Source organism: Coregonus lavaretus (assembly GCF_964263955.1).
Source record: "Coregonus lavaretus genome assembly, chromosome: 15".
Taxonomy (NCBI): Eukaryota; Metazoa; Chordata; class Actinopteri; order Salmoniformes; family Salmonidae; genus Coregonus; species Coregonus lavaretus.
This window is the reverse complement of record NC_140002.1, coordinates 6,395,771-6,418,514: the sequence shown is the minus strand read 5'-3', so window position 1 is coordinate 6,418,514 and position 22,744 is coordinate 6,395,771. Positions and strand designations below refer to the sequence as shown.

The window sequence follows — 22,744 nt, the reverse complement described above, 5'->3', positions numbered from 1 at the left end:
TTGGAGAGGCAGCAGCCACGCGGTGTGGTGCGTTTGTGTAGCCTGTGCAGAGAGGAGAGAACAGGGATAGGCAGAGGCATAGTTGACAGGCTGTAGCAAATGGCTACAAAAATGCAGAGGAGATCGGAATGAAATGGACTAAGCATCTGGGAGCGGAGAGAGCAGGGCCTCCCTCACCAAAAACTTCTACCTCAGAAACTAAAATTGTTTCACTGAACCACCCGAACAAAAAACTCTCCCAACTTCCGCCTTTGGAAATCAGAATTGTTGTGAACCACAGCGGTTCAATGTTTAAAGGAATAGACTCAACCCACTTTGTTCAGCTAGCCAACTATGACACCATAGCCAACTAGCAGACTAGCATCCAATAACAATAACACACCGTTTAGCACCAACACTTGGTCACAACAAACCACCAATAATGTGATAACACACTAAACAGATCATTCGTGTCTGTGTCAAGTTCCTTTCATGACGCAGCAATGATTAGACGTTGGCTAGCTAGGACAAGTATATTGTGGTTAGCTACTACAGTACAGCCAGCTGGTCATGTTGGGTAGCTAGCAATGGCCACTGTGTTGACTCTGTTTGAAGAACGGCTAGCTAGCTAGCTTCGTGCTACAGCCGGCACGGCCGAGGACACTGCCAAGACACAGTAACTACCCACAACAACCCACGAAGCCTAGCTATGACGCCGTAGCCAACCTGCAAGCTAGCATCCATTAGCACACAACTTAGCATCAACACCTGGCCACAACAAACTGCCAAGAGTGTGTCAGCACACCAAACAGACAATTCAAGTCCGTGTCGAGTTCCCTTCACAACGCAGCAAAAAAAAAAAAAAAAAAAAATTAAACGTTGGAACCAGCTCTCCAGCGTTGCTAATCGTTACCAGTAGCTACCCGCTAGCTAGCTAACCTCGTGCCTCGATACTAACCTACAACTACCCACGGAAACCTACAATAACAACAGCACCAACCTACAATAAATACAATACCTAACTACAGCTAACTACCTACCTACGATCTAATACATGGTTAAGCAAAAGTTAAACGTTGGCTAGGACTACATTACCATTGGAACCAGCTCTCCAGCGTTGCTAATCGTTACCTGTAGCTACCCGCTAGCTAGCTAGCCTATAAGTTGAAGATTAAATTTGAAATCAACCAAAGCTTGAAACTAGGCCTGTATGTATTGTCTATTTGTAGTCCAACGCTGGGTTGAATTGAAACAATAGCTGTTGATGACTTTGCAAATGCTATATAGGTCTAAATAGAATAATTGATGATATATGACTTATAAAGTATGGTTACATTTCATTTGATCTGCTAAACCTACCTTTTGGAATGACTTAACTAGCAACAGTGAATATATTTAGTTATTAAGAGATCTCTCAATAATCATTCTCATGATAGCACATTGGTAATAGTCAGTGACAAATATTGAAGCTAAGTAGGGTTTGGTTTGGTTAGAACCCTGGATGGCAGACCAAATGAATAGCTGTAGATCAACTCTCCAATAGGAGGTGCTTCCCAGCCTATAGCTTTTTTTTCTGATAGTGGATACAATGTTGGAGATCTGATATTGTTTCAAAGGTACAAATTCAACACATTTTATACAAGATTTGTCAAGATTTGAAAATTCGTTACAATGATGACATAATCCTTTGGTTGAAATTTCACCCTAAAAACAAACGTTTTGACTTTTTTTTTTAATCCAATGTATTTTCCACGTAGATTCCACGTCAAAGTACGTTGACAAATTACATTGATTCAACCAGTTTGTGTCCAGTGGGTTGTGTTCTGTGGGCTAACACAAGAAGGTACATCTCTAAATAGAGAAAAGTGGATGACAGAGAAAGAAAGCGGAGACACTTCAAAACCTTATTCCTTATGATAGATTTTTTGACAGTCTGTTTTGCCATTTATTCAATGGCTTTCAATGGGCTATCGTAGTAAAGGCCAAATTCAATATTTTATCAAATTATTAAAAAATATATAATCTTTATACCTACAGGGGTCCTAAAATTCAACCCCCCCCCCCCCCCCCTTCTATCCCCCACACATTGTCCACTGTGAGTAACTAGCCTTTCACTGATGCTCTCCAGACCCTAAGGGTTTGTTTGTTTGCTGGCGCTCAGCTTGTCTACTGTTAGTTGGTTCCTTTCTGCCCTGTGTTTGGGTATGGGTGGTAGAACTACTCAAAGATTGCATCCCAAATGGCACGGTCAACACTAGCTCTCCCAGGAAGAGGCATTCCTCCTCCCCATACCCAAGCCTTTGGTCTAGCTCTCCCCAGGAAGGACCCATAGGGTCTGGTCGAAAGTAGCGCACTATGTAGGGAATAGGGTGCTATTTGGGACAGACTAAAGGTACACTACATGGCCAAAAGTATCTGGACACACCTTCAAATTAGTGGATTTGGCTATTTCAGCCACACCAGTTGCTGACAGGTGTATAAAATCGAGCACACCGCCATGCAATCTCCATAGACAAATATTGACAGTAGAATGGCCCGTACTGAAGAGCTTAGTGACTTTCAACGTGGCACCGTCACAGGATGCCACCTTTCCAACAAGTCAGTTCGTCAAATTTCGGCCCTGCTAGAGCTGCCCCGGTCAACTGTAAGTGCTGTTATTGTGAAGTGGAAACGTCTAGGAGCAACAACGGCTCAGCTGCGAAGTGGTAGGCAAAATAAGCTTACAGAATGGGATCACCGAGTGCTGAAGTGCGTAGCGGATAAAAATTGTCTGTCCTCAGTTGCAACACTCACTACCGAGTTCCAAACTGCCTCTGGAAGCAACGTCAGCACAAGAACTGATCGACGGAAGCTTAATGAAATTGTTTTTTATGGCCGAGCAGCCACACACAAGCCTAAGATCACCATGCGCAATGCCAAGCGTCAGCTGGAGTGGTGTAAAGCTCGCCGCCATTGGACTCTGGAGCAGTGGAAACACATTCTCTGGGGGTGATGAATCACGCTTCACCACCACCATTCTAGACGATTCTGTGCTTCCAACTTTGTGGCTACAGTTTGTGGAAGGCCCTTTCCTGTTTCAGCATGACAATGTCCCGTGCACAAAGCGAAGTCCATACAGAAATGGTTTGTCGAGATCGGTGTGGAAGAACTTGACTGGCCTGCACAGAGCCCTGACCTGAACCCCATCGAACACCTTTGGGAAGAATTGGAACACCGACTGTGAGCCAGGCCTAATCGCCCAACAGCAGTGCCCGACCTCACTAATGCTCTTGTGGCTGAATGGAAGCAAGTCCCCGCAGCAATGTTCCAACAACTAGTGGAAAGCCTTCCCAGAAGAGTGGAGGCTGTTACAGCAGCAAAGGGGGGACCAACTCCATATTAATGCCCATCATTTTTTTTATGTTATGTTCGACGAGCAGGTGTCCACATACTTTTGGCCATGTAGTGTATATTTTGAGTGATGGAACGGAATCTAGCGGTGACCTTTATTACGGCTCCAGGCTTAAGGGATGGAAACAATTGTGGCTTTAGGGGGAGTTTGCAGGAGAATGCCTTACCTTCTTTGTATAATTACTTCCAGACTATCTGCTGTTTCCTTCTCGTTAAGCTGAATAACTTTGTCAGTTGATCCTCAGTGAGAGACGTCCTTAACAACCTTTTATGGCCAACTTCAGAGTTTCAAACATATGAGCTTCAACAATCCGTCCACTGTACCGTCCTCATCTAACCCTTTGGTGAAATCCAATATTTCAATATCTGTGGAAATCTCCACTACTGCCATGCAAAGGAAATGTAACTATAGGTGCACAAATGTTTGACATTACATTCTGCTTATAAAAATATGTATATATTATTTTACTCCTAATTGGTTGTTACAGTCTTGTCCCATCGCTGTAACTTCGGTACGGACTCGGGAGAGGCGAAGGTCGAGAGCCATGCGTCCTCCAAAACACAACCCTGCCAAGCCACACTGCTTCTTGACACACTGCTCGCTTAACCCGGAAGCCAGCTGCACCAATGTTAGGAGGAAACACTGTACAACTGGCGACCATGTCAGCGTGCATGCGCCCGGCCCGCCACAGGAGTCGCTAGAGCGTGATGGGACAAGGACATGCGCCCGGTCACGGCCGGCTGCACCACTCGGGAGGCCCATTCTGCTTATTTTCTCAGTTACTTTACACACTTTACCAACATAACATGACATAATATGTCTTGGTGTGTTTCATATTAGATAGCCAATGAAACAAAAGTCCTAAACAATAACTCAGAAATGTTTATTTTCCTTCGATGTTCGGTGTGCAGGCTTGGGTATCGTAGAATTGGCCTGTCAATTAACGTATTACAATTGCATATTTGTTTTGAGTGGCAGGCCTCAATGATTTTGTACTGAGTGGTGGAATCTTTCATTCAGGAAGGAACTACATTGGCTACTTATAACAGGCCGTGGTTAGAGATGCATGGTTTCACGGCCTTAAGTGGTCAAATACGATTTAGAGTGAAATGCACAGAAGACTTAGGGGTCTGGATTCCCTCTAAGCTGCTCTTGGAAAGGCTGCCCATGCCTCCTCTTGGCTGCTGATTACTTCAGCACACGTCTCAGGAAGTATAGACTGTATTTCTGTTACTCCCTGAGTGTTGCTAGTCAAGCACTCTTTCCAAATGAGAATAGCCATATACCATAGATGTAATTTGACGGTAAAATAGCCTGTCCCAAACCTAGAGATGCTTAAAACTGTATTTTTGTGGGCTCTGGGCTTAACATTGTTATAGGAAATGTTTTGACCTGATCTCAGATCTCAGAGCGGAGAGCTCCTCCAGCTGAGTTGTGGCATTATAGCGTCTGTCAATCTGTCTTTCTCATTCACTGTTTTTATTGCTGTGGGAATTTCTGGGAATGCCAGAAGGATGGTTTCCAGTCCTTGTGTGGTACATTTGTAGGATCTTAATTTGAGCCAGTTTGCTAAAGCATGAAAATAATCCTGCAGCAACAGGAAATATGAATTATTATGTGGATTATAATTAATGGACATTTTTGTAGGAGGATAAATCTTTCGTTGGGGCAAATCAAGTCTGAATTTTCCAAGTGGAAATGACAAACTTTATAAGCCTTTTTAAAACTCAAATACCCTACAAGTTCACATTTCCTGCTGTGCAGGAATATTCTCAGCGACAATGATCAATCTAAGATGCTACATCTGTACTAGCGTATAGTGGACGTATATCACTCCAGAGATGGACTCTCTTGAGGTTAAGTTATTTTCATCCGCATGTTTGTCTTATTCTTGGGTCCCTTGCCTCTTGTCTTTGCCACTATAAACCAGATAGGATCTACAGAACACTTTCATTAGAGGCCCTTGAATCAGGAGCTTGGTTCTGAGAGCTACTCCCTACTGACCTGGGTCAGTGCTCAGTGGTTATTTTGGTGTAAGGAAAAGCCTCTTCCTTGTTTTCACCCGTATTTCACCACTGTAATGGGTGGCAACCTGCTTGTCCATCTGGTTTAACTACTTATCCTTTCAAGAAAGAACTGAGTCAATATTAGTGAAGCCATAACTTAGTGATATGTTAAACAGTAAGGGATGCTTGAGTGACAGGGCCGTTACTCAAGTGACACACACACACAAACAGATTTGCATGGGTGCGTACTCAAGCGACACACACACACACACACACAAATAGCGCTTAAGTACTCCAGATATAGCACCAGGATCATAAAAGCCTGCTCACTATATAAACGCAATCACAAAAATCTTACTTCATTTCTCTGCCAAAGAGTGATGTCACCAATTGATTGAAAGGATCTACCAGCTCAACGTCAAGAAAAAGACTATTAGTTCTATTGTGGGAGAAAGAGCTGTAATGACTGACACAGCTTGTAACCTGATCCCTCTCGTTAAGAGATCGCACATGAGTCATTCATTGGCTGGGCGGCTGGACACACTAATTCCCCCAGCCTAAATCTCCTGTTCCCTGCCTTTTGTTTCTGTCATGTTCTGTGTTCTGGAAGCCAGTAGTAGAGGTACACCTTCAAGTACAGTACCTTCAGTTCGACTGATAAGAATTGATTAGAGTTAACTTAAGTAAATGGGTAGAAGGGATGTTGTTTTTTCAAGCAATTCTGTCACCATATGCACAATACTCTGCTACCTGATGCCCGAGTAGACAAAGCCACCAACATATTTAGTGCATCGTCATCAGTGTCAGAGGATGGGACACACTATACACATTCTACAATCTCTAATCTCTACATATTGTATATCTTCCTATAGTAATATATATATATATATATATATATATATATATATATATATATATATATATACACACACTACCAGTCAAAAGTTTGGACACACCTACTCATTCAAGGGTTTTTCTTTATTTTTACTATTTTCTACATTGTAGAATAATAGTGAAGACATCCTAACTATGAAATAACACATGGAATCATGTAGTAACCCAAAAAAATTTAAACTAATCAAAATATATTGTATATTTCAGATTCTTCAAAAAGCCACACTTTGCCTTGATGACAGCTTTGCGCAGTCTTGGATTTCTCTCAACCAGCTTCATGAGGTAGTCACCTGGAATACATTTCAATTAACAGGTGTGCCTTGTTAAAAGTTAATTTGGGGTACAGAAGATAGCCCTATTTGGTAAAAGACAAAGTCAATACAAGAACAGCTCAAATAAGCAAAGAAAAATGACAGTCCATCATTACTTTAAGACATGAAGAAAATGTCAAGAACTTTGAAAGTTTCTTCAAGTGCAGTCGCAAAAAACATCAAGCGCTATGATGAAACTGGCTCTCATGAGCATCGCCACAGGAATGGAAGACCCAGAGTTACCTCTGCTGCAGAGGATAAGTTCATTAGAGTTAACTGCACCTCAGAAATTGCAGCCCAAATAAATGCTTCACAGAGTCTCAAATCTCAACATCAACTGTTCAGAGGAGACTGTGTGAATCAGGTCTTCATGGTCGAATTGCTGCAAAGAAACCACTACTAAAGGACGCCAATAAGAAGAAGATACTTGCTTGGGCCAAGAGAAACCCGAGCAATAGACATTAGACCGATGGAAATGTGTCCTTTGGTCTGGAGTCCAAAATGACAGCTTTGCACACTCTTGCCATTCTCTCAACCAGCTTCACCTGGAATGCTTTTCCAACAGTCTTGAAGGAGTTCCCACATATGCTGAGCACTTGTTGGCTGCTTTTCCTTCACTCTGCAGTTCGACTCATCCCAAACCATCTCAATTAAATTGAGGTCCAGGGATTGTGGAGGCCAGGTAATCTGATGCAGCACTCCATCACTCTCCTTCTTGGTAAAATAGCCCTTACACAGCCTGGAGGTGTGTTGGGTCATTGTCCTGTTGAAAAACAAATGATAGTCCCACTAAGCCCAAACCAGATGGGATGGCGTATCGCAGCAGAATGCTGTGGTAGCCATGCTGGTTAAGTGTGCCTTGAATTCTAAATAAATCACAGACAGTGTCAACAGCAAAGCACCCCCACACTATAACACCTCCTCCTCCATACTTTACAGTGGCAACTACACATGCGGAGATCATCCGTTCACCCACACCTCGTCTCACAAAGACACTGCGGTTGGAACCAAAAATCTCCAATTTGGACTCCAGACCAAAGGACACATTTCCACCGGTCTAATGTCCATTGCTCATGTTTCTTGGCCCAAGCAGGTATCTTCTTCTTATTGGTGTCCTTTAGTAGTGGTTTCTTTGCAACAATTCGACCATGAAGGGCTGATTCACACAGTCTCCTCTGAACAGTTGATGTTGAGATGTGTCTGTGACCTGAACTCTGTGAAGCATTTATTTGGGCTGCAATTTCTGAGGCTGGTAACTCTAATGAACTTATCCTCTGCAGCAGAGGAAACTCTGGGTCTTCCATTCCTGTGGCGGTGCTCATGAGAGCCAGTTTCATCATAGCACTTGATGGTTTTTGCGACTGCACTTGAAGAAACGTTAAAAGTTCTTGAAATTGATTGACTGACCTTCATGTCTTAATGTAATGATGGACTGTCATTTCTCTTTGCTTATTTGATCTGTTCTTGCCATAATATGGACTTGGTCTTTTACCAAATAGGGCTATCTTCTGTATACCCCCCCTACCTTGTCACAACACAACTGATTGGCTCAAACGCATTAAAAAGGAAAGAAATTCCACAAATTAACTTTTAAGAAGGCACACCTGTTAATTGAAATGCGTTCCAGGTGACTACCTCCTGAAGCTGGTTGAGAGAATTCCAAGAGTGTGCAAAGCTGTCATCAAGGCAAAGGTTGGCTATTTGAAGAATCTCAAAATATAAAATATATTTTAATTTGTTTAACAATTGTTTGGTTACTACATTATTCCATATGTGTTATTTCATAGTTTTGATGTCTTCACTATTATTCTACAATGTAAAAAAGAGTTTAAAAAAACAAAACAACCTTGAATGAGTAGGTGTGTCCAAACTTTTGACTGGTAGTGTATATTATATATATTATAGCCTACGTCATAAACCAATTCTATGATGGAAAGCTTTACTCCATTGCCATATGATGGTGTTCAGAAAGTTCTGTAGAGGGTGACATCTGCTGACCATAGTATCTACAATGTTATTACAATGATACGATATGTAATAATAAGATAAAGCTGATAATCAATGGTAGTAGCCTATTAGGATACCTGTATAGAGGCCCCTATTCTCCTGTTGAGCCGGTGCTGAACACACTATGCCCTCTGCTGGAATACAACCCAGCAGAGGAGGCTGCATTCAGAGGAAGCAGAGGGACATCTACTGGACACAGTTTCACAGAGATAATGTATTTCTCCAGAGAGGAAGAGGCAAAGAGAGAAGATTTACTCCACCCCAAAATCTGTCCATGTGAGATAAGCCCTTTTTGTGCGGAGGTCTATGAGAGTGTCGATTTACTTGAGGATTATTTGATTGAATAGAAGTTTCATAATGTTTAGGCTGTTACAAAATGTACTTATATAAACCAGTCTGTAATCCCAAATGTTTCAAGCAGACCACCATTGTCCCTGCTCCTAAGAACTCAAAGGTAACCTGTCTAAACACATCTGTAACCAATGAAATGCTTTGAAAGGCTGGTCATGGCACACATCAACACCATCATCCCAGACACCCTGGACCCACTCCAATTCACATACTGCCCCAACAGATCCACATATGACGCAATCTCTATTGCACTCCACACTGCTCTCTCCCACCTTGACAAGAGGAATACCTATGTAAGAATGCTGTTCATTGACTGTAGCTCATCATTCAACACCATAGTGCCCTTCAAGCTCATCACCAAGCTCGGGACCCTGGGACTGCACACTTCTCTCTGCAACTGGATCCTGGACTTCCTGGACTTCCTGACGGGCCGTCTCCAGGTGGTGAGGGTAGATAACAACACATATGCCACACTGACCATCAACACGGTGGACCCTCAGGGGTGTGTGCATAGTCCCCTCCTATACTCCCTGTTAACCCACAACTGTGTGGCCACGCACGACTCCAACACCAGAGCATATGAGCGGAGTGGAGCGGTGAGAATCTCAGCTCCTCGCTCACGGAGCTGTTCACCCCTCCGCTCCCCCCGCTCAAAGCCACTTCAGGCCAGTCCGCTCATTATCGCTCAGCGCTCAACGAAGTTTGCATCGCGCTCCACTCAAATCGCCCCCTCGCTCGCTCCAAAAAAGGAAGAAAATCTGCATGTATTTCACTTTTAGCTTAAACCACAGCCTTACCTCCCAAAGAACTAAAGAGCAACGACAACATTTTCCAAATATAAATGTTTTATTTCAAATTACAAATTAGGCCTAGCCTATGTAAGAAGGAATATACACAAAAAATCCTGTAAAATTAAACGAATCAATGGGCCTAATTACATAAATAAAAATATACAGGCTATACATCAAAGTTTTAAAAGTAAATTAACTATTAGGCCAAAATTCTGATAACTGAACTTTTGCGCAGCTTGCACGTGGATTAAAATTAAAATTGGCTTGTATCCATTGTCAAACAAAAAAAAAAAAAAATGAATTGCTTTCCTTATCTACAGTTCTTTTGAGTTCACCTTCAAGAACACAAGTTTGACCAATGTCTGAGGCTTCAGACTCATGCGGTGGTTTCTTGACAGCAGGCCAGCAGCGGAGAAAACCCTCTCTGCGCTCGCAGACCTGCTTGGGATGCTGAACACAATGCAAGCTACTTTAGCCAGGCGGGGAAAAGACGTGGAGTTTTCTTTCCAAAATCGAATAACATCTGTGTCCGGGTTCTGTCTCGGGGATGAGAGGTAATTTTCGACTTCACCTTTGGCGTCTCCGGTTATGAGTAGCTGCTCACTGAAGTATGACCCGAACAGGCAAGCTCTTTTTGGTTCAGGCTCGGGATTCAGGTCAGCGGCGGGTGGGGTGTCTGTCTCGGGTGTCCCGCTGGGAGCGTTAATTTCCTCAGCTTCTTTTATGAGGAGGTTGCAGATCTCCCCGAGTTTGTTGCATACAGAGTCATCTCGGATTATCCATTCTGTCTTGAAACGGGGATCTAACACTGATGCTAAAATGAGATGTTTATCAGTATAGTATATTCCATAGCGAATTGACACATTGTTAGCCAATGATTCTGCAAAAGCAGCGATGCCCATTGAAAGTGCAGCGTGAGTGTCATCGGTGAGCAGGGATTTGATTTATGTGACAGCAGGGAGGATCATCCTCAGGTTCCCCAGCTCCTTCTGCATTTTGTCTGTGAGGTCTGCCAGTGGTGTCAGCACACTGAAAAGGTGCGTCAGCTGCCGTACTTGATTCAGGGTGATGTTAGCAACATTAGACTTGAGTTTGTTTTGCCATAACAGTTCTTTTTGGAATAACCGGATGAACGACTGAATCAAGTGATCCATCAAGTGGCGCAGGCATTTGTGGGGCGGACACCTAATTGGTCGGTTTCCTCTGTGTTCAGGGTGCTCTTGCGTACACTTTTCACCAGGTGCCCAACTTTCACTAACAGCCTATTAATGTTGTCGTGCTCATTAATGGCATTTTTGATCGCCAGCTGAAGCATGTGAATGGGGCATCTCAGATGTAAATTTAACACAGTAAAGTACAGATTTATCATAGTTTCTACATTAGAGGTTATCACTTCCACATGGACTTGCGAGGGCGCAGGTGGTCCCTCATCCTCCTCTTCATGTTCTGCACTGCTGCTGGCATCCGCGGTCACTTCACCCTCCGCCTCCTCTTCAGTGCCAGGGAGGAGGTTAAATGCCTTGATCATGTTGCTGGCACTGTCAGTGATGACCCGAATCACACGTCGTTGCACGTTCCAATATTTCAGTACACTTTCATACTTTTGGTAAATACGATCTGCGGTATGGTGCCCCTGTATGTGCTCACAGCCCAACAAAACCGTGTGCCCCCGGAACGTCCCATCAATGAAACTGGCCACGATGCCAAGGAAGCTGTGCCCTCTTCTACTGGTCCAAATGTCCACTGACTGAACGAGCCCATCACCATTTTGCAGTAGGTCTTGCAGTTTGGCTTCCATCTCTTCCAGGGCATGTGGCATGAATGTGTCCCGTACGGTGTTGTAGCATGGGGGGGGGGGGGGGGGGGGGGGGTGTAGCCCGGTTGAGCTGCGCTGGCGAAGTGTTGCATCCCTTCGCGTTCTCCTTTACTCAGCGGTTCATAGTCCATGTAAATCATTTTCTTTAAATGCTACATCCAGCTCTCTTTTTCTCTCCCTTGTTATGGTTGGGCCTTTGTGTGCAGTGAATAAACTTTTGAATTCCTCAACCCTTTTCTCTTGTTGCTGCTGCTGCTCCTCTAGCTCTATAAAATACAAATTCATGGACGACACAAATTAAATTAAACGAACCATATATTAGGCCTACTTTGAATGACAAAACGAATTTGTTTGAATATTAGGCTATATTTACTTTACACTTTTGTTTCAAGTTACCCTATTCAACTTGCTAACCTTTTGCTTTCTTCGCAGCATGTTTCTCGTAGCACACTTTCGTGTTTTCGAGAGATGTGTCTTTTTAGATTCCAAAATGAATCTTTACTGACTGAAACGATGTCACCACATTCTTTTTCTTGAACCACATTATCATTGTTAGTTAGTTTTATATTAATAGTACACCTGTATGACTTCTCATTTTCCTTTTTGAAGTACTTGGTGAACTCCATTATTGAGCCGAGTTCTGACTGAAAATAGTCTACTGTTGATGACTGTGCAAGACACAGATGGATTCTGGGTCAGGCTTGAGCATGCTTCAGACTCGTTGTGTGAGCGGAGCGAAATTGGAGCGGGACATAGGGCGACGCTCCGTCCATTTAAAAATGCCGCTCTGCGCTCTGTCCAAAATCCGGCCGCTCGCGCTCCCCGCTCGCTCCCGCTCCACTCCGCTCACATGCTCTGTCCAACACCATCATCAAGTTTGAGACAGCATACAGGGAAGAGGTCAGAGACCTGGCAGTGTGATGCCAGGACAAGAACCTCTCTCTCAACGTCAGCATGACAAAGGAGCTTACCGCAAGGCCCTACAGAGGGTGATGCGGACGACCCAGTACATCACTTGGGCCGAGCTCCCTGCCATCCAGGACCTCTATACCAGCAACCCAAGCCATAGACTGTTCACTCTGCTACTGCATGGCAAGTCCGGACCAAAAGGCACCTGAACAGCTTCTACCCCCAAGCCATAAGACTGTTGAACAGTTAATGGAATGGCTACCCGGACTACTGCATTGACCGTTTGTTGTACTTACTCTCTTACACTGACTCTGTGCACACTCACTGGACTCTACCCACACACTTAGACATACGTACACTGACACTCCAACACACATACATACACACACACACACTAGTGGTGCGCGGGTCAGCAGTTTGTTCACCCGCACCCGCCCACAGTTTCTAACAACCCATCCGCAACCGCCTGACTATATGTGTTAAAGAGAAAATCTGAGGCCCGCACCCAACCCTAACCCGCTAATATAGAAAATGCGCTGTAGGCTACAGTCAGAGACGGCGGAACGATTTTTTGACAGGGGGTGCAGGAAAAAACTTTTTTGAGGGGGGTTTGTTTTTGCTTATAACGTCCGACATTTTGGTAGGATATTTGTTACTCAACTTGTCTATAATTAGATACATGCAGCTAATCTTCCGTCATTATACGTTGCCCCAGAAGACTAAATAAACCCTTGCTCACCAGAATAATGTCATAAATCGATAGAATGAATGCTTCAATCTAGTTGACATCGGTAAAGTTCTCTGTGATCTCTGCTTTTTTCGCGGAGGAAAGACGTTTAGGGACCAATGCAATAACAACAAAAAAAGGCATATATCTTCTCTGCAGAATTTGCAAATGGCATCAGTGTCACGCTCTGGCTCTGGGGACTCTTTATGTTGAGCCAGGGTGTGGAGTTTCTGTTACATTTTCTATGTTTTAGTTTCTAGATCGTGTGGATCTATGTTGGCCAGGGTGGTTCCCAATCAGAGGCAGCTGTATCTCGTTGTCTCTGATTGGGGACCATACTTAGGCAGCCTTTTGGCATGTTAGGTTGTGGGATCTTGTTCCGTAAGGTTTTGTGTATAACCTAGGACTTCACGTATCGTTTCATTTGTTGTTTTGGTTCGTGTGTGTACTAAATAAAGAATGTACGCTTATCACGCTGCGCCTTGGTCCGTCTCTTCATCAGTCAACGATCGTGACAGAAGATCTCACCACCAGAGGACCAAGCAGCGTGCCCAGGAGGAGAAGAGGGCGATGGCTCAGGTGGGCGAATGGTGGTCATGGGAGGAGATATTCGCGGGCAGAGGGCCCAGGCAGGAGAGGAAAAACGGCGCCAACCGTGCCGACGACGGACACGCGAGAGGCAACCCCAAGACATTTTTTGGGGGGGGCACACGGCGTGGACGACGGGGCTGCTGGAGGCAGCTACAGGGCGAATCGGCGGACTAGTAGAGGAGGCCACCAGGTTACGGGGGCTATTGGTCACGAGGGAGAAGGAGAGTGTAGAGGCACGGCGAGAGGAACTGGTTAGGCAGCAGAGGGAGCGGAGGTTTATGAGGAAACCCAGTCCCGCTCCTCGCACCAAGCAAGTGGTGTGTGTCACCAGTCCGGTCCGGCCCGTTCCTGATTCCCGTACAAGGCCAGTGGTGTGTGTTCCCAGTCTTGCCCGACCTGTTCCTGTCCCCCGCACCAAGCCTGTGGTGCGCGTCGTCAGCCCGGTCCGGCCTGTTCCTGCTCCCCGCACTAAGCCAGTGGTGCGCGTCGTCAGCCCGGTCCGACCTGTTCCTGCTCCCCGCACCAAGCCTGTGGTGCGCGTCGTCAGCCCGGTCCGGCCTGTTCCTGCTCCCCGCACCAAGCCAGTGGTGCGCGTCGCCAGCCCGGTCCGGCCTGTTCCTGCTCCCCGCACCAAGCCAGTGGTGCGCGTCGCCAGGCCGGTCATCCGGAAAACACCTTGTGTGAGCACTACCATCAGTCCTGTGTCATGCCAACAGTAAAGCATCCTGAGACCATTAATGTGTGGGGTTGCTTCTCAGCCAAGGGAGTGGTCTCACTCACAATTTTGCCTAAGAACACAGCCATGAATAAAGAATGGTACCAACACATCCTCCGAGAGCAACTTCTCCCAACCATCCAAGAACAGTTTGGTGACGACCAATGCCTTTTCCAGCATGATGGAGCACCTTGCCATAAGGCAAAAGTGATAACTAAGTGGCTCGGGGAACAAAACATTGAAATCTTGGGTCCATGGCCAGGAAACTCCCCAGACCTTAATCCCATTGAGAACTTGTGGTCAATCCTCAAGAGGCGGGTGGACAAATAAAAACCCACAAATTCTGACAAACTCCAAGCATTGATTATGCAAGAATGGGCTGCCATCAGTCAGGATGTGACCCAGAAGTTAATTGACAGCATGCCAGGGCGGATTGCAGAGGTCTTGAAAAAGAAGGATCAACACTGCAAATATTGACTCTTTGCATAAACTTAATGTAATTGTCAATAAAAGCCTTTGACACTTATGGAATGCTTGTAATTATACTTCAGTATACCATAGTAACATCTGACAAAAATATCTCATAACACTGAAGCAGCAAACTTTGTGAAGACCAATACTTGTGTCATTCTCAAAACTACAGTCGTGGTCAAAAGTTAATGTTTTTTTGTTGTTTTTTTAGATCGCTGCAACTCCCCAACGGGCTCGGGAGGCGAAGGTTGAATCATGCGTCTTCCGAAACATGACCCACCAAACCACGCTTCTTAACACCCACCCGCACCAATGTGTCGGAGGAAACACCGTTCAACTGACGACCGAGGTCAGCCTGCAGGCGCCCGGCCCACCACAATTAGTCGCTAGAGTCGATGAGACAAGTAAATCCCCCCCAGCCAACCCTCCCTTACCCGGACGACGCTGGGCCAATTGTGCACCGCCCTATGGGACTCACGATCACTGCCGGTTGTGACACAGCCTGGGATCGAACCCAGGTCTGTAGTGACGCCTCTAGCACTGCGATGCAGTGCCTTAGACCGCTGTGCCACACATAATGTAGTTAATTAATTAAGTAAACATATATAAGTAGGGCTATTGCTCAAATTAGTGAATGATTACAGGTTCTTGGAATAAATATAAACATATAGACCTACTATTTACTAATGTATAAGGCCTAATGTCAATATAGTGAGTTTGCAAACAGTCTACTAGTTTGTAAACAGTTTATAGTTAGGCAGATTATATGCAACAGCGTTGCATTTTCCTTTATGGTTTGATCTTTTTTGATCAATAGACTTGTGGCTTGTAGGCATACAGGCTGTGGCTGCATGCACAAAACTGACCTCACAATCGGAATCAGTTCATTACTGAGTGGTCAGCAATTAATCATGAATAACCAAATGACTTAAAAGACTGCCACTTTATAGGGCTACAATGCAAACTAGGTAGGTTGAAACAGGAGTTCTGGTGGAATGTTTGAGTTTCCAGAATGATGTAGAACTTTACTGCCATAGAAGAACAAAAAACTGGACTGTGTAAACGTGCAGATGGGCATGTGTTATATTACCGTAATTACCTTCAGTCCAGACGGCAGTATACATTTTGGTTGCATGTGTAGCCTAGTCTATATCCCAACATGTATTTTCTCTTCCAAGACGTGTCCAACGGCTCGAATCAGCTCATTATTTACATAACATTCGAGTTTAGCTGGCTTCGGAAATGTGCAGGCAAGTAGCCTACAATAAGGAATGTGGACCATTCCACAGCTGGTGTCATTTTGTGCACTAGGTAGGCTATCTTTTTATAACGTATAGCTTTGGTAATAAGGACCTTCCTACCATTAAGTGCGCCATGGTATTCACAGCCCTTCTATTATGGTTTGGCATCAGTAGCCAACTATACGAGTCAGATGTAATGCAACGACCACCGGTGGGGCTGAAGGGGTCCCAGAATAAAATGCGCATGTTGTAGGAGGTCTTTGACCACTGCGGATGAGAGGAGGTTCTGTACGTGGCAGGGAAAAAAATCTCTGCTAGTCACGTTACCGTTCTCCTTGGCAGCAGGATATTAAACTAGCAGCACGATCGCGGATTATGAAAAAGATAATACAAAATAAGAGTCCCCCTGCAAAGACATGCTAAACTTTGGAATATATATAAAAAAAAACTACACTCTAGTGTAGTAAAACTGTTTTTCACAGCAATGCAAACACCTTTGAAAAAATAAAAGGATAAATTGACGTATTTCATTTTCCATATTGTATTATTTATACCAGCATTTCTTTTCAACATTTACACAAATACTGGTATGTTGAAAGCTATTGTATAGTCTATATTTAAAGAAATACACTTGTAATAAAATACAAATATATGTTATTTGAATTACTCAATAGAGTCTGCAAAACTTAAATGGGTATCTTGTGCTGGGCAATGGGTTTAATACAGAGTACTGGTGACTCCTTACTCCACCCACTATGGGATGTTTATTGGCTTGTAAAGAGAAACCTTTCTACCTGTCTCAGCTAAAGTACGGTGGGAAATACTAAGTAGGGTCCCTACTAACCAAATGTGGTAGGGGGCCTGTGTCATACAAACCCAGCAGCACTTCGTTCTCCACCCCCTCCATATCCCCCAATGCAATACACTGTAATAGACTGTGGCCATAATTAAAATGTATTAAAATGGATTATAATTCAATATCATCTGAATTAGTTATCCACATTGCAATGTTTTGAAATGCGACCTTTATTTTTGAACGTTTTCTCACTACCATACAAAAGCGACGTCATCGTTTGTGCTGCTGGCAGAATACTAGTGCTAATCACTTACCCCGGGCGGTCTTGAATAGATGTTCTCATGCCGTTAAAGGTGTAGGATAGTTTTACAATTACAAGGGAAAGAAAAGGTAAGATTTCATATACATTTTAATGTTCCAGATCCATACTGTCATGATATCTTCCTTGATCTAATATGTAATATGCACACAGAGGCGCGCATCATGTTATTCCTTTAACATGCTGTGTATGGTTGTCAATAACAACTGCCCCGTTTTATGGGACATTCTTGATGCTAAACCTGAGATTAATTATTTAATGAAATCGTGAACAGCTCGTTTTTGCGCATTCGTTAGCTTTACGTGCCTTGTTGTTCTTTCAGAGAAAGTTTTGAAAGTTTTGAACGTTTTAGCCAATATTACAGAATGCCATTATAACTTCAGGTTATTGGTATTTATAACACAACATATGCATTCACCTTTCTCTCAACATAAAGCATATATATATATATATATATATACATACATTTCAAAGCAACTTACATTCACGAGACCCAGAAGTGTTCCAATGACGGGGATTTCTAGAAAAGTCGGTGTCTTGGCTGACGTCACTGGCATTGTAACTGCGTGAAGTAGCAAGAAGATGTGATTTCCAGACGTAGAGACAGCCGGTCTGGGTTATTTCTGTCCTTATGCTGGGGTGGGGTATTGGATACTTTACTTTGATCCGTGAATCACATATACACGTATCTAATTGATCAGTTTAACAGGGAAACAATAGAAAGATCCACAATAGTCTAAGTAGCCTAGTTATAACAGTACTACAGTGAATATTTGATATTGTCCTAAGTGGAACACCTTACTTTTAGTACACTTGTTGATCATCTTTGTGCAATCTGGCTGCAGGTATGGCAAGCAGCCATGCAGGTTACAGAACTGAGAAAACTAAGAAGCAAGCATCCCAAAACAACCAGTTTGAGTTTGTATACACATTTTCAGACTGAATTGAACCCTCTCTGCACTGTAATCCATCAGACTCAGTAAAGTCATCATTAACATGATTTACTCCTCTATAGGCCTACAGTCAGAGAAAACTGCTCAAATAAGAGGAAGGAACAAAGTCATAATTCCCCAGAAACAAATTCGATTTCATTGAGGGAAGAAACTTGCGAGGGACATTTCTCATCTGCAATGTCATTATCTGTGTACAGAGACTCTACTCTACTACAATGTAGGTTTATATCTCAATATTCTGTTTAGATTCAGCATTACTTGTGTGAGTGTGCGTGTGTGAGTGTGTGTGCGCGTACGTACTTGTGTGTGTGTGTGTGTGTGGTGTAACTGTTTGTGAATGTGACTGCAATACAACACTGGACATGTCTTTCAAGGAAAGGAATTATTTGAGCCCATATGTGTACACAATCAGGAGGGAGCTTGGTGCTAGATCAAATGTGTGTAATGAGTGCCTGCACTGCTTGAGTCAAACTGTATAAACAGATATCCAGAGGAATGCCTAAATAGAGGTGAGCTAGCAGTGACATCATGAGGCTGGATGCTGGACAGTGTTGCTATGTCCTTGATTGGATGCTTTACAGTTCATTGTGGAGCTCACGTCAAAGGTTGCTCAGGCTGACAAAAAACAACAGTTACAGTAAGACCTGGACTGTATTGAGGATCTTGGTCACTTAGCCCTGACCTTGTGTCAACTCTGGGCCCTTATCAAACTTACTGGATCTCAGCTCATCATACATACTGGAGAGGTCACTCACTAGCCAATGTGCTCATTGCTCACTGCTCTGGAATGGTTCAGAGCTCTGTTCTCGGACACATCTCCTCTTTTAAACTCAAGTAACACCTAGAAAACATTTTTGACCAGTGTGCTGCAGAGATGGAAGGGAGTGAGCGGGCTGACCTCCTGAGCAATGTTCTCTCTAAGCTGCACGGGGGCGCGCATGTCCCTGTGGACTGCCGCCCAGAATAATTATCAGCCCGTGCAGAGAAGCACAACATTTAACTTCACTCAACTTTCTAGAGTGACGGCCAGTCTGTAAGCCGGAAAAGGGTCCGCTCCCGTCAAGCGGATCAACCGAATGTCAAAAGACTGATATTCAAAGGAGACGAGCCCCGCTTGACCGAGGCTCCTCATGTCAAGTGCAGAAGTTTTCACCATTAGTTAACACTATCAAAGTTTCCCTTTACTGGGGGAATTGTGATCGAATCAACGCAATATTAGCCACTTTCAATGCAACGTACCAAAACAACTATGCGAGACTTAGTATGCAAAACTAACTATGCAAGATATTTTGTTAGAGGCACAACGCATCGGAGTAGGATTCTATTGCATTGACAGGCACGACTCAGGCCCGTACTCAACACAGACCGGTGCGCCATAACCAATTAGAGCTGCAGTAGGCCTATATGCAAATAGACCATTGCCATATATGGATCTGTGCCTTTCACTTTCAACTGGACTGTGTTAACAGCTTGAGCTGTCGTGAGTAGATGCGCTTGTTTTGAGATCAAAGCGAGAGCTGCATGAAGCCATGTGTGCACATTTGTTCATATCCTTTGCTAGTTTGTGAGTTATTAGCCCAGTTATATATCATTTGTGGTCAGCAATGGGGGAGTGGTTGCTTCTTAGAAGAGCACAAAAAGTGTACATTTCTTTGAAAAGCAAGTAGGGTGAAGAGCTTTTTTTTGTCTTTAAGGGGCAGTGTTGTATTTTGAGACAGGCTTGAATAAGCTAAGTAGCCAATTGGCAGGCTAGCATAATTTGTCTGATTCTCTGTAATAATGGCATGAGAATAATAATGCATTTTATTTTGTGAAGAGGTTTCTTGCATCAAACAATATAACAACATTTTCAGTCACCTCCTTGTCTGAAGGACAAGTGGATAAACAGGTTAATGTCAAGCCCTGCATGTTTTTTTCAGTCTCATGGAATGTAGACCTACATTGAACACCACACGTTGGCTGCTGCTTTAGGCTGAATGATAGAACAGCTATTTCCATGTTATGGGATGCATTTTCTCCATTGTTTTTGATGGTAGGCCACTCTGGTAGGTCTACATTATCATCACCCACACAGTAGCCTACTTGACCACTGTCTGAAACTGTAACTTAAAGCGGGTACAGCCTCAGTGTTCACAGTAAATGCACGCTGGAAGTTGCACAGAATTTTCACAACGTTGAAGTTTGCGCTCAGCAGACCTGAAATTTGCTCAGCGCCCAATTGTTTTAAAGGGAACATTGCTCCTGAGGTGAAAGGTGTTGTGGGATGTATGTTCTAGCAGTGTGTTGTGAGGAATGAGTTAACATTAGGATATGACTGATATCTGGAAAGGTAAAGTCTTAGGTTTGGGTGGGTTGTCTCAGCATGTTCTCAGCCTGGGGAGGGTGTGTGTGTTTAGAGAATTAGAGAATATCTACTTTTACAAAACAACAGTTTCACTGTGAGTTCATCCTAGCCTCTGGTCAATGTTAAGCAAAAATAAATTAAATATACAGTCAGTAGATAGATTGGTATATAAACTAGAGCCCTACCGATATGTTTTTTTGGGGTCCGATACCGATTCCGATTTTTTTGGGGGACAAAACTTAACCATACCGATATACAGTGCCTTCAGAAAGTATTCAGACCCCTTGACTTTTTCCACATTTTGTTACGTTACAGCCTTATTCTAAAATGTCCACAAAAATATATATAATCTCATCAATCTACACACAATACCCCATAATGACAAAACAAAAACAGGTTTTTAGAAATTTTGGCTAATTTATAAAAAAACGGAAATAACACATTTACACTACCAGTCAAAGGTTTGGACAAACCAACTCATTCAAGGGTTTTTCTTTATTTGTAAAAATGTTTACATTGTAGAATGATAGTGAAGACATCAAAACTATGAAATAACACATATGGAATCATATAGTAACCAAAAAAGTGTTCAACAAATCAAAATATATTTTATAATTGAGATTCTTCAAATAGCCACCCTTTGCCTTGATGACAGCTTTGCACACTCTTGGCATTCTCTCAACCAGCTTCATGAGGTAGTCACCTGGAATGCATTTCAATTAACAGGTGTGCCTTGTTAAAAGTTAATTTGTGGAAATTGTGGAATTTCTTTCCTTAATGCATTTGAGACAATCAGTTGTGTTGTGACAAGGTAGGGGGGTATACAGAAGATAGCCCTATTTGGTAAAAGACCAAGTCCATATTATGGCAAGAACAGCTCAAATAAGCAAAGAGAAACGACAGTCCATCATTACTTTAAGACATGAAGGTCAGTCAACACGGAACATTTCAATAACTTTGAAAGTTTCTTCAAGTGCAGTCGCAAAAACCATCAAGCGCTATGATGAAACTGGCTCTCATGAGGATAAGTTCATTAGAGTTACCAGCCACAGAAATTGCAGCCCAAATAAATGCTTCACGGAGTTCAAGTAACAGACACATCTCAACATCAACTGTTCAGAGGGGACTGTGTGAATCAGGCCTTCATGGTCGAATTGCTGCAAAGAAACCACTACTAAAGGACACCAAAAATAAGAAGATACCTGCTTGGGCCAAGAAACACGAGCAATGGACATTAGTCCGGTAGAAATATGTCCTTTGGTCTGGAGTCCAAATGTGAGAATTTTGGTTCAAGCCGCCGTGTTGTTGTGAGAAGCGGTGTGGGTGAACGGATGATCTCTACATGTGTAGTTCCCACCGTAAAGCATGGAGGAGGTGGTGTTATGGTGTGGGGGTGCTTTGCTGGTGACACTGTCTGTGATTTATTTAGAATTCAAGGCACACTTAACCAGCATGGCTACCACAGCATTCTGCAGTGATACGCCATCCCATCTGGTTTGGGCTTAGTGGGACAATCATTTGTTTTTCAACAGGACAATGACCTAACACACCTCCAGGCTGTGTAAGGGCTATTTGACCAAGAAGGAGAGTGATGGAGTGCTGCATCAGATGGCCTGGCCTCCACAATCCCCCGACCTCAACCCAATTGAGATGGTTTGGGATGAGTTAAACAATTTAAAGGCAATGCTACCAATTACTAATTGAGTGTATGTAAATGTCTGACCCACTGGGAATGTGATGAAATAAATAAAATCTGAAATAAATAATTCTCTCTACTATTATTCTGACATTTCACATTCTTAAAATAAAGTGGTGATCCTAACTGTCCTAAGACAGGGAATTTCTACTAGGATTAAATGTCAGGAATTGTGAAAAACTGAGTTTAAATGTATTTGGCTAAGGTGTATGTAAACTTCTGACTTCAACTGTATGTAAATAAGGTATTTCTGTTTTTTATATTTGTAATTCATTTGCAAAAAAATCTAAAAACCTGTTTTCGCTTTGTCATTATGGGGTATTGTGTGTAGATTGCTGAATAAAATGTTTTATTTAATCCATTTTAGAATAAGGCTGTAACGTAACAAAATATGGAAAAAGTCAAGGGGTCTGAATACTCTCCGAAGGCACTGTAT

At 43.3% G+C, this 22,744-nt stretch overlaps 1 protein-coding gene across 1 annotated transcript in view; it reads left to right on the top strand.

Annotated features, from left to right (window-relative positions):
- The first annotated feature begins 17,286 nt into the window (after window positions 1–17,286).
- The window catches only part of LOC311142671 (prolyl 4-hydroxylase subunit alpha-2-like), a 41,737-nt gene continuing 36,279 nt past the window's right edge, over window positions 17,287–22,744 (top strand). The window contains exon 1 of the mRNA XM_084178325.1: window positions 17,287–17,386. The gene's annotated coding sequence lies outside the window, so the exon portion shown is untranslated. The remainder of the gene's footprint in view (window positions 17,387–22,744) is intronic.